Raw genomic sequence first — 11,363 nt, forward strand, 5'->3', positions numbered from 1 at the left:
AAGAAAAGAAAAGAAAAGAAAAGAAAGAAAGAAAGAAAGAAAGAAAGAAAGAAAGAAAGAAAGAACGAACAGGAGTCTGGTGGCAGCTTTTACGACTCGCTCTTTTTATTAAAAAGCAGAAGCTTCCCCGATGCATCTCAGGAAGCGATCAGCGGCTCGTGAAATCTTCTGCTTTTTCATAAGGCGAGCCGGTTGGAAAAGACGCTACCAGGCTTCTAATTTTTGGCGACCACAAAGTCACCCTGTTCTTCTCCTCCTTACGCCTTGTGAAACTGGTTCGCCTTTTCCTGCCTCCTTTTCATGGTTCAGGTCTGCTAATACAATCCTTGGTTGTATAAACAGAGGCACAGAATCAAAATCACGGGAAGTATTAGTACCGCTTTACAAAGCCTTTTTAGCGAGGCCACGCTTGGAATACGGCATCCAGCTTTGGTTGCCACATTACAGGAAAGATGTTGAGACTTTGGAAAAAGTGCAGAGAAGAGCAACTAAGATGATCAAAGGCCTGGAGACAAAAAATGGTGCCAGGATTTGGGAATGGCCAAACTAGAAAAAAAGAAGGACTTGGAGGGGGGGACATGATGGCAGAGTCCCGATATTGGAGGGGCTGCTACAAGGAGGAGGGGGTCAACCTATTCCCCAAAGCACCAAAAGGCAAGACAAGACTCAATGGATGGAAACTAATCAAGGAGAGAAGCAACCTGGAGTTAAGGAGAAACTTCCTAACAGTGAGGACAATTAACCAGTGGAACAGCTGGCCACTAGAAATCGTGGGTGCTCCATCACTGGACATCTTTAAGAAGAGACTAGACAGTCTCGTGTCTGAAATGGTATGGGTTCTCCTGCTTGAGGAGAGGGCTGGACTAGAAGACCTCCAAGGTCCCCTCCAGCTCTATTCTGATTCTAATGTTAGGATCTGTTCAGGAGGCAAAATAAATGCTGGGTTTTTTCCCAATGGGAAAACAGCCCTTGCGAATTCCCACAATCAGTGCAGTTCACTCAACGAAGAGCTTCAACTACAACGTTTAAGGTGCTCGCTCAATTTAAATTTAAATCTGGCATTCAAATTGAGCAGCGGCCGTTTTATACATATAATCCTCGACTTACGACCCCCGGGATACTGCGACCGTCATGAATATGAGTCAGTTGCCAGGTGCCTGTATTTTGATTGTGTGACCATCGGTCGTTAAGTGTGAAAAACGGTCATAAGTCGCTTTTTCAGTGTGACTTTGAACAGTCACTAAATGAACTGTTGTAAATTGAGGACCACCTGTATGTACGTGGCTGCTGCTGTTTCCAAAAACAAAACTCAGAAAGCAACAAGCTAGCAGGTGTGGCGTTTTCCCCTTGGGGTGGAGAAAACTCTACCGGTTGACTTAACAGCCTCAACCCAAAGCCTCTGGGAGTCTGCTGCTAGGGATAGATCCTCCCCCCAGGGGATTGTGGGAATGGAGGAGAGAGGGGAAAGTCCTTGCAGGGGATTCTGGGAAGGGAGGAGAGAGGGAAAGGTCCTTGCAGGGGATTCTGGGAAGGGAGGAGAAAGGAGAAGATCCTACCATCTACCCTTTTCCCAGAGGATTCTGGGGAAAGCGCAGATTGTACTGTGGACCCGAGGACACGGCGCTGCTCCACAACAAGTTAGCAGCGAATGTGTTTGCACACAAATCTACACCGTGGTTTATCCCCCATATCACAATCCGGCCTTTGCCAATGTCCCCGGAATAATCTCACCAGCACCCGGTCTTCATTTTTCTTGGGTTTGGTTTCAAGCTTCACCCTCACCAGGAGATGGACGGCAGGCCGGTTGAGAACCTTCCGGATGCTTTCTGCGAACGAGAAGGCTGGCATTAGGATGGGAAGGAAGGAGTTACTTGATCCACCACCTCAGTTAGATTTGGGATCCACTTCCAAGGACAAATAGGCCCTCCAAGTTTGTTCCCCTAGTAGTAGTAGTAGTAGTAATAGTAGTAGTAGTAGTAGTAGTAAAGTTGGGAGGGACCTTGGAAGTCATCTAGTCCAACCCCCTGCTCAGGCAGAAAACCCTACACCATTTCAGACAAATGGTTCTGCAATCTCTTCTTAAGAACCTCCAGTGTTGGAGCATTCACAGCTTCTGGAGGCAAGGAGTTCCACTGGTTAATTTAGTTCTCAATGTCTCCTTAATGCTAGGTTGATTCTCTCCTTGATGGGTTTCCATCCGTTGCTTCTTGTCCTGCCTTCAGGCACTTTGGAGAACAGCTTGACCCCCTCATCTTTGGAGCAGCCCCCCAAATATTGGAAGACTGCTATCATGTCCTCCCTTGTCCTTCTCTTCATTAAACTAGACACACCCAATTCCAGAAACCGTTCTTTGTATGGTTTAGCCTCCAGTCCCCTGATCATTTTTGCTGCTCTTCTCTGCACTCTTTCTAGAGTCTCAACATCTTTTTTACATCATGGTGACTAAAACTGGATGCAGTATTCCAATCTATCTATCTATATCTATATCTATATTCCAATTTATATCTATATATCTATGTATCTATGTATCTATGTATCTCTATATCTCTATATCTCTATATCTCTATCTATCTATCTATCTATCTATCTATCTATCTATCTATCTATCTATCTATCTATCTATCTATCTATCTATCTATCTATCAATCTAAATGATGCTGCCACTACAAGGGTTGAAACAGGCTATATATATGTATGCATGTATGCAGGGCTTTTTTTCTCATAGAACGCTCAGAACGGAGTTCCGGCACCTTTTTTGGATGGAACCTTGTAGGGTAGGCAAGGCGGGTTGTATGACGTGTGTGAGTTCCGGCACCTTTTTCTTTTACAAAAAAGCACTGTATGTATGTATGTAGGTATGTATCAGGGGTCCTCAAACTTGGCCTTTTTATGACTTGTGGACTTCAACTCCCAGAATTCCTCAGCCAGCGTGAGGGAACGATGACCTTTTTATGACTTGTGGACTTCAACTCCCAGAATTCCTCAGCCAGCGTGAGGGAACGATGACCTTTTTATGACTTGTGGACTTCAACTCCCAGAATTCCTCAGCCAGCGTGAGGGAACGATGACCCCTTTATGACTTGTGAGCTTCAACTCCCAGAATTCCTCAGCCAGCGTGAGGGAACGATGACCTTTTTATGACTTGTGGACTTCAACCCCCAGAATTCCTCAGCCAGGCACGCATGATATATATAAACGATGCTGCCACGTCAAGGGTTAGATGGCCTAAGTGACATTTATAATTTATGGTGTTTTATTAATCTAGGTGAAATGTTAATATATACTGCTTGTCCGTGTATCATATGCCCTACACTAAATAAAACAACAATAATAAACAACAAACAATAATAATAGTAACAACAACAACAGGCTTTTATGGATATCAACTGACCCATTGTCTCCCGCGGGACAATCTCTCAGCTTCAACCCAGTGAAGATGCCCCGGGAAAGTTGTTCTCCAATTCTCACCCCTCAAGCCAAATTGAATCCCAGAAACCTCCCTCGCCTCGTGTGTGCTAAGTGCGAGGCAACGAACCCCCGGCTGGGTGCGCAGGGCAGTCAAGCGCGACATGAGAAACGACATCCCATGGTGAAGAAGACGGATTGGTCCTGACAGCCAAGGCAGAGGCAGCCCAGGAGAAGAAGGAAGCTTCGGAGCTTACCAAATTGTCCCAACAAGAAGCATCCGAGATCGGTTCTTGGACAATAGGTGACTCAAGTAATTGAGCCAAGTTTGGTACTGGCGCAGGGGGCAAGAGAGGCAGATTCAAATAGAGGCTGCCTCCTTCTAACCACTGAAGACCAGACTTAACCTTTGTATTTACTGAATTTAATACGATCTTAAAAGGTAAAGGTTCCCCCGCACATGCGTGCTAGTCGTTTCCGACTCTCGGGGCCGGTGCTCATCTCCGTTTCAAAGTCGAAGAGGCAGCGCTTGTCCGAGGACGTCTCCGTGATCATGTGGCCGGCACGACTAGACGCCAAAGGCGCACGGAACGCTGTTACCTTCCCACCGTAGTGGTCCCTATTTTTCGACTTGCATTTTTACGTGCTTTCGAACTGCTAGGTTGGCAGAAGCTGGGACGAGTAACAGGCACTCACTCTGCTACGCGGCACTCGGGATTCGACCCGCCAAACTGCCGACCTTCTGATCGACAAGCTCAGCGTCCTAACCCACTGAGCCACCGCGTCCCTTTAATACGATCTTAATTCAGTTGAAATCAAATGTAATTTTTTAAAAAAATTTATTCTGGGCCCACCAATTCCTTTTGCAAAAAAGAGGTTTGAACTTTTGAGCCCGCTGTGTCATCTTCAAAACAAGCTATTTTTTCTTTTTTTTTCTTTTTCATTTCAGACCAATTTTTCCACCCCCTTCATCTCTCAGCTCCTGCCTTTAATTTCCCTTTCGTTCACTATTTCTCAGTCTTTTCCTGTGCTTGCATAACGCTGCTTAACCTGAATTGAGAGGGGAAAAAATAGCAGGTTTGATCTCGGGGAAAGAGTATTTTGGAGAAAGAGAAGGGAAGCCACGTCAGTTAAAGAAAAAAAAATCACTGGAGGCAGCTATTTAAAAATGGTTTTGTTTTGTTTTTTAATCCCATTTATATCCCGCCCTTCTCCGAAGACTCAGGGCGGCTTACAATCTTAAGAAGCACAAATCAAATGTGCTTAGCAATAGCCTTCATTCTGTGTATATGCCTGTTTATTATTAGGGCTTTTGCCCCCCCCCCCAAGCGGCATTATCACAAAGTCAGCTTAATTGCCCCCAACAATCTGGGTCCTCATTTTACCTACCTCGGAAGGATGGAAGGCTGAGTCAACCTTGAGCCTGGTGGGACTCGAACCTGCACTAATTGCAGGCAGCTGGTGTTACTTAAGGAGGCATTAGCCCACTGCTCCACCAAGGCTCATTTTTCTCTGCTCTATCTTTAATGAAGAGAAGGGTGAGGGGTGACATGATAGCAGTGTCCCAATATCTCAGGGGCTGCCCCAAAGAAGAGGGAGTCAAGCTATTCTCCAAAGCACCTGAGGGCAGGAGAAGAAGCAACGGATGAAAACTAGTCAAGGAGAGAAGCAACCTAGAACTAAGGAGAAATTTCCTGATAGTTAGAACAATTATCCAGTGGAACCATCTGCCTCCAGAAGCTGTGAATGCTCCAACACTGGAAGTTTTTAAGAAGAGACTGGACAGCCATTTGTCTGAAATGGTACAGGGATTCCTGCCTGAGCAGGGGGTTGGACTAGATGACTTCCAAGGTCCCTTCCAACTTATTATTATTATTATTATCTCAGAGAGAAAGGATGCAAAGGGAATTAAACCCAACGTGGCTGTTGTGATTCAGGGTCAGCCTGTGGGTTCGGCAGTTGGGTCAGATGACTCAGAGGAGGAGGGGGGTGTTGAAGAGCTTGCTGATGAGAGCCCTCAGCCAGGCCCCTCCCACCTGGTCACGACTGAGACCCAGCTGTGTGAGCCTGACAGCGTGGATGAAGATGACCCACAGCTGGCCCTGTTCAAGGACGCCCGACGCAGGAGGCAGTCAATCAGGAGTAAACAGAGGAAGGCAATGGGGCACCTCGGAAGGAGGCAGAGAGAAGCCACACCTGAACTGTATAAAAGGGGAATGTGTGGGAGGGCTGGTTTGCTGAAGGCAACCGCTTGAATAGTTCCTGTTTCATAGCTCCTGTTTCATGGTTGGTGTCCTGTTTTGCTCTGTTTTATCTTAATAAATTTGGCAGGCTTAATTCCAGCCTCTTGCCGTTTGTAAAGGGGTTGTCCTTGCTTTTTCTGCAGGGCCGGTAGCAGGCTGGTACAGAACAGTGGCGGCATTTCCTGATGTGACAGAAAAACATAGAGAATTGAGATTTTTTGGGGGGGAAAAACATGTAATTCAGAAGAGAAAAGGCCTTCAATCGGATTGAAGGGGTTGCTGTACAAATAGTCCTTGACTGACGGCTACAAATGACCCCAGAATGTATGTTGTTAAGTGAGACGTTTGTTAAGTGAGTTTTGCCCCATTTTACGACCTTTCTCGACACCGTTGTTAAGCTAATCAGTGCAGCTGTTAAGTTAAGTCACACGGTGGTTAAGTGAATCGGGCTTTCCCCATTGACTTTGCCTGTCAGAAGGTCGCCAAAGTGGATCACGTGACGCTGGGACGCTGCGACCGTCATAAATACGAGTCATTTGCCAAGGGTCCGAATTTTGATCACGTGACCGTCGGAGATGCTGAAACGGTCATTAAGTGTGAAAAACGGTCCTAAGTCGGTTTTTTCAGCGCCGTTGTAAATGGTGAATGGTCGCTAAATGAACCGTCGTACGTCGAGGACTACCTGTGTTTCTGTACAGCCAGCCCTCGAGTCGGGACACAAAATAAGGAGTGGAAAACTCGTTAAGATTGCGGTCCTCAAGCGAGGCGTCACATAATGGCGACTTGTGACTTCAACATTCAGCCGCTGGCCAGCTGACTCCTACTTGTGACGATCACAACATCCCAGGGTCACACGGTCCGCTTTGCCGACCTTCTAACCCGCAAAGTCAACGAGGGGGGGGAAGCCAGGTCCACGTAACGAAGGCATGGCTCTCTTACCACCCGCTTAACGACGAGTCGAGAAAGGCCGATCAAACGAGGCAAAACTCACTTAACGCAGGTCTTGCTTAGCGACAGAAACGTTGGCTTCAATTGTCATCGTAAGTCGTAAGTCGAGGACTCATCCTAAGCCGAGCAGGGGGAAAAGACTCTTATCAATTAAAAAAACAAACAAACCAAGATGGTAGAAAGCTTGATATCCCCTCAAGTCCCAAAGATGCTTTTTTTTTTTCAGGAGGCAACTGGACTTTTTTGTTTTTTCTTGGAAGAGGTTTCGCTTCTCGTCCCAGAAGCTTCTTCAGGTTCTGACTAAATGGTGGGGAAGCGGAAGGATTTATACTCCTTTGCAGTCATCTGGTCGTTTGTATTCTTTTAGAGGATCGTGGAGGCCACTTGCGAGGTTTTATCTGTCTCCTCAAGAGTCTCCTGAGCTGTGCAAACGGGCGTGGAGCCTTCCTGGAACTGCTGAAAGGACCGTGCGGTAGACTGATCTGTACACAGAGCTGTACACTGGGGGAAACAAAACAACCCCTTCACAAACACATGGCACACCAGAGGAGAACAAACCCAGCGGGACCAAATTCGGCCGCCCGTCTGCCTTTAGAAGACCAAGGCCGCTCCTTCGAAGACAGCAGTGTCCCCATTCTGGACAGAGAGGACAGCTGGCTTGAACGAGGGGGGTCGAAGAGGCCATATCTCGGTCAAACTGAGCACCCCTCCCTCAACCGAGGGGGAGGGACACGACACCAACTATCTCCAGTCTACCACACGGTCCTTTCAGCAGTTCCAAGAAGGCTCCACGCCCGTTTGCACCGCTCAGGTGACCCTGAGGAGAGACAGATAAAACCTCCAAGTGGCCTCAACGATCCTCTCAAAGAATGCAAACGACCAGATGACTGCAAAGGAGCATAAATCCTGCCGTTCCCCACCGTCCAGTCAGAACCTGAAGAAGCTTCTGGGATGAGAAGCAAAACCTCTTCCAAGAAAAAACAAGGAAGTCCAGGTGCCTCCTGAGAAAAAAAAAGCACCTTTGGGATAACCATGACCTGGAACGACCTGCCTGTGGAACTCCGGACCGCCCCCGACCTTCGTTCGTTTCGCCGGGACCTAAAAACCTGGTTGTTTGATTTAGCTGGCCTGGACTGAGGGGTTTTAAATTTTAAATTAAATTTTAAATTTTGGGCTAACGTTATTTACGGTAATTCTATTTTAATTTTAACTGTATTTTAACTTTTGTACTGTTTTAACTGTTTTTAACTTTGCCCTGTAAACCGCCCTGAGTCCTTCGGGAATAGGGCGGTATAGAAATCTATAATAAATAAATAAATAAATAAATAAATAAATAAATAAATAAATAAATGGAGGGAATAGGGTGGTATAGAAATCTAATAAATAAATAAATAAATAAATAAATAAATAAATAAATAAATAAATAAATAAATAAATGGAGAATCTCCCTAGACCAGGGGTCTTCAAACTCGGCCCTTTTATGACTCATGGACTTCAACTCCCAGAATTCCTCAGCCAGCATGCCTGGCTGAGGAATTCTGGGAGTTGAAGTCCATGAGTCATAAAAGGGCCGAGTTTGAAGACCCATGCCCTAGACAAATCCCCTATTTCAGGGGGTCTCTGCTGCCAGTTAACTGCAGGGGGGTTTTGGGAAATTGTGCATTTAAACGGCTTTGGCCTGATCCCTGTTTGCAAATTCGTTCCGGGAGATTAAAAATCGGGGGCTGCTTTATCACCAGGAGGGAGGTGTCAGATCTGATCGTATTAGCTCAGATTATACAAGTAGTCCTCAACTTACAACAAGTTTGCTTAGTGACTGCCTGAAGTGACAACGGCGCGGAAAAATGTGACTTAGGACCGTTCTCCACAGTTGCGAGCTTTGCGGCACGCCCGGTGATCAGGCAGTCAAGATTCGGAGGCTCGGCAACTGGTTCGTACTTATGACGGTCGCTGTGTGTCCCAAGGTCACGGGATTCCTCTTTTGCGACCTTCTGACAAGCAAAGTCAAATGGGGAAGCGGGATTCATTTAACGAGCGGGTTACTAACTTCACAATTGCAGGGATTCAAATTTACAAGGTCGTCAAACGGGGCGAAGCTCACTTAAGGCACAAATGTCTCACTTCACAACAGAAATTTGGGGCTCCCGTGTGGCTGTAAGCTGAGGGCTACCTGTACAGTCCGCTTAGCGACCGTTCAAAGTTACAACGGCCCACTGGGGGGGAAGAAAAAGTCATTTATGACCACTTAGGACCGTTGCAGCATCCCCGTGCTCACGTGATTTACATTCGGATGCTTGACAACTGACCCACATTTATGATGGTTGCGTGGCTTGTAATCTATGGCCTACGGCTTAGCATGCTCTGCAAACTTCAGAAACTATAGTTTTAAGCAGTAAACCAGGGTTAAAGAAACTAGGGCTCAACTGGACATATAAGACACAGTTCATCTGTCTCGCCGAGCCCTAGTTTCTTTAACCCTGGTTTACTGCCTAAACCACGGGTCGGCAACCCGCGGCTCCGGAGCCACATGCAGCTCTTTGAGCCGTCTCCTGCGGCTCCCAGCCGCCCAGTGCGCGCGCACCTCTTCGAACGGGCAGTGGTGCGCGCACACCTCTCCAAATGGAGAGTGGCACCGCCCATTCCGAGAGGTGCGCGCGCACCTTTCCGAAGGGCAGAGGTGCACGCGCACCTCTCCAAGCCGCCGCCGTCCCATCCGGAGACCTGCCGCGTTCGTCAAACATTGACAAACACGGCAGCTGTGCAAACGGGATGGTGGCGGTTTGGAGAGTACGCGTGCACCTCTCCCAAGCCGCCGCCGTCCGGAGACCTGCCGACGTTTGGGGAGGTTTGGGGAGGTGCGCGCGCACCTACGATCGTTCAGAGAGGTGCGCGCGCACCTCTCGGAATGGGTAGCGGCCTTGCTTCTTTCGAAAGCTGCCGCGGCCCGTCTGCAAAGCTGCTGAAAGCGGCAGCTTTGCAGACGGGCCGTCGCCGTCGCGCAACCGGGAACCGGTTCCATGACACATAAAAAAAAGGCAACCGCGCGCGTCTGCGCATGCGCAAGAAAAACCCGTTTTGCGCATGCACAAAAACGTTTTTTGCGCATGCATGGACGCACGCACGCGGCTCCCACTTTTTTTATGTGTGATGGAACCGGTTCCCAGTGGCTCTTTTCCTTTTTCGGGTTGCCGACCCCTGGCCTAAACCATCATTTCTAAAGTTTGCAATCTCTCTCCTACTTCCTCCTTTTTCAGTGTTTGCTGTCACTGCACACATCAGAGAGCAAGAGAGTATAAAACAGACAAAGGCAAGTCTCCCTCAAGACAAATTTCAGTGCCCAGTGACTATTAACCCATCTGTGTAATTTTCTTGGCAACAATAGAAAAATGATTTAGCCATGCTCAGAGACCAGCTAATGTTACCCAGCCCTGTGCAATGAAGAAAATAACCCAGATAAAAGTGCTATTTTAGAATTTTAAACGCGACAAATACTGGGGATTTGAGCCCTCAGCTCAGAAATTAAAAAAATCCTCCCTCTTATTGTTCAAATAATTTAATATACCTGATTTTGGATAGTTATTATTGGTTTTTTTTTAACCGTGAACCGTAGGATGTCGGGAAATCTGCTCCCAGCTATAGTTTTTGTACATCAGTGCTTTTTTTTCTCTCCTTGTATTTGCTTGCTTATTCTTCTTTTCAAGATTCATAAATATATTTTGTAAAAAAAAAAGAGAGAGAGAAAGAACATCCAGGTTTAGCCACAGCGTTGTTCCATACAGCGAGATCTAAAGCTTCTTCCTTCTGTTGCGTGTTCAAGATGGACAGTGAATAATATTTATATGTTACTTATATTTATATGTCAGGGTGTAGGTCTACACCTATGTTGTATATAGTATGTTTTAAATGTGTGTTTATTTTCCTGGGCTCCAAGATCACTGCAGATGGGGACTGCAGCCAAGAAATTAAAAGACGCTTGCTCCTCGGGAGGAAAGCCATGGCAAATCTAGACGGCACACTAAAAAGCAGAGACATCACCCTGTCAACAAAAGTGCGTATAGTCAAGGCTATGGTCTTTCCAGTTGCAATGTATGGCAGTGAAAGTTGGACCATAAGAAAGGCTGAGCGCCAAAGAATTGAGGCCTTTGAACTATGGTGCTGGAGAAGACTCCTGCGAGTCACTTGGACTGCAAGGCGATCAAACCGGTCAGTCCTAGAGGAGATCAACCCTGACTGCTCTTTAGAAGGCCAGATCCTGAAGCTAAAACTCAAATACTTTGGCCACCTAATGAGAAGGAAGGACTCACTGGAGAAGAGCCTCATGCTGGGAAAGATTGAGGGCAATAGAAGAAGGGGACGACAGAGAATGAGGTGGCTGGATGGAGTCACTGAAGCCGTAGGCGTGAGCTTAAATGGACTCCAGAAGATGGTAGAGGACAGGAAGGCCTGGAGGAACGTTGTCCATAGGGTCGCAATGGGTCGGACACGACTTCCCAACTAACAACAACAAAATGTGTGTTATGCAGGTGTACACTTTGAGAGCAGGCAACTCAAATTTCATTTTTAAATTGTGCCGTTGTGCCCGCAGGGGAAAAAAAAAATGACAATAAAGGTTATCCAGTCTAATCTAATCTAAAAACAAAAGTAGGAAATGGGTTGTTTTTATAGCAAGGCAAAAGGGTCAGAGGCTAATAAACAAAAATGTCTAAGAAAATTTTATTCCTGCACCGTAACCGGAGGAGAATTTTTATGCAAAGTTGTCGTTTAGTG

General features: G+C 46.7%; 1 long non-coding RNA gene across 1 annotated transcript; it reads right to left on the bottom strand.

The window, feature by feature from the left end:
- Positions 1-1,794: 1,794 nt before the first annotated feature.
- Positions 1,795-10,388, bottom strand: LOC310649443. The gene is made up of 3 exons (XR_014494230.1): positions 10,159-10,388; positions 8,395-8,584; positions 1,795-1,826 (listed from the first exon to the last, which is right to left on the bottom strand). It is a non-coding gene; the product is annotated as an uncharacterized lncRNA (long non-coding RNA).
- Between the last annotated feature and the right edge of the window lie 975 nt (positions 10,389-11,363).

Source organism: Vipera ursinii (assembly GCF_947247035.1).
Source record: "Vipera ursinii genome assembly, chromosome: Z".
NCBI lineage: Eukaryota > Metazoa > Chordata > Lepidosauria > Squamata > Viperidae > Vipera > Vipera ursinii.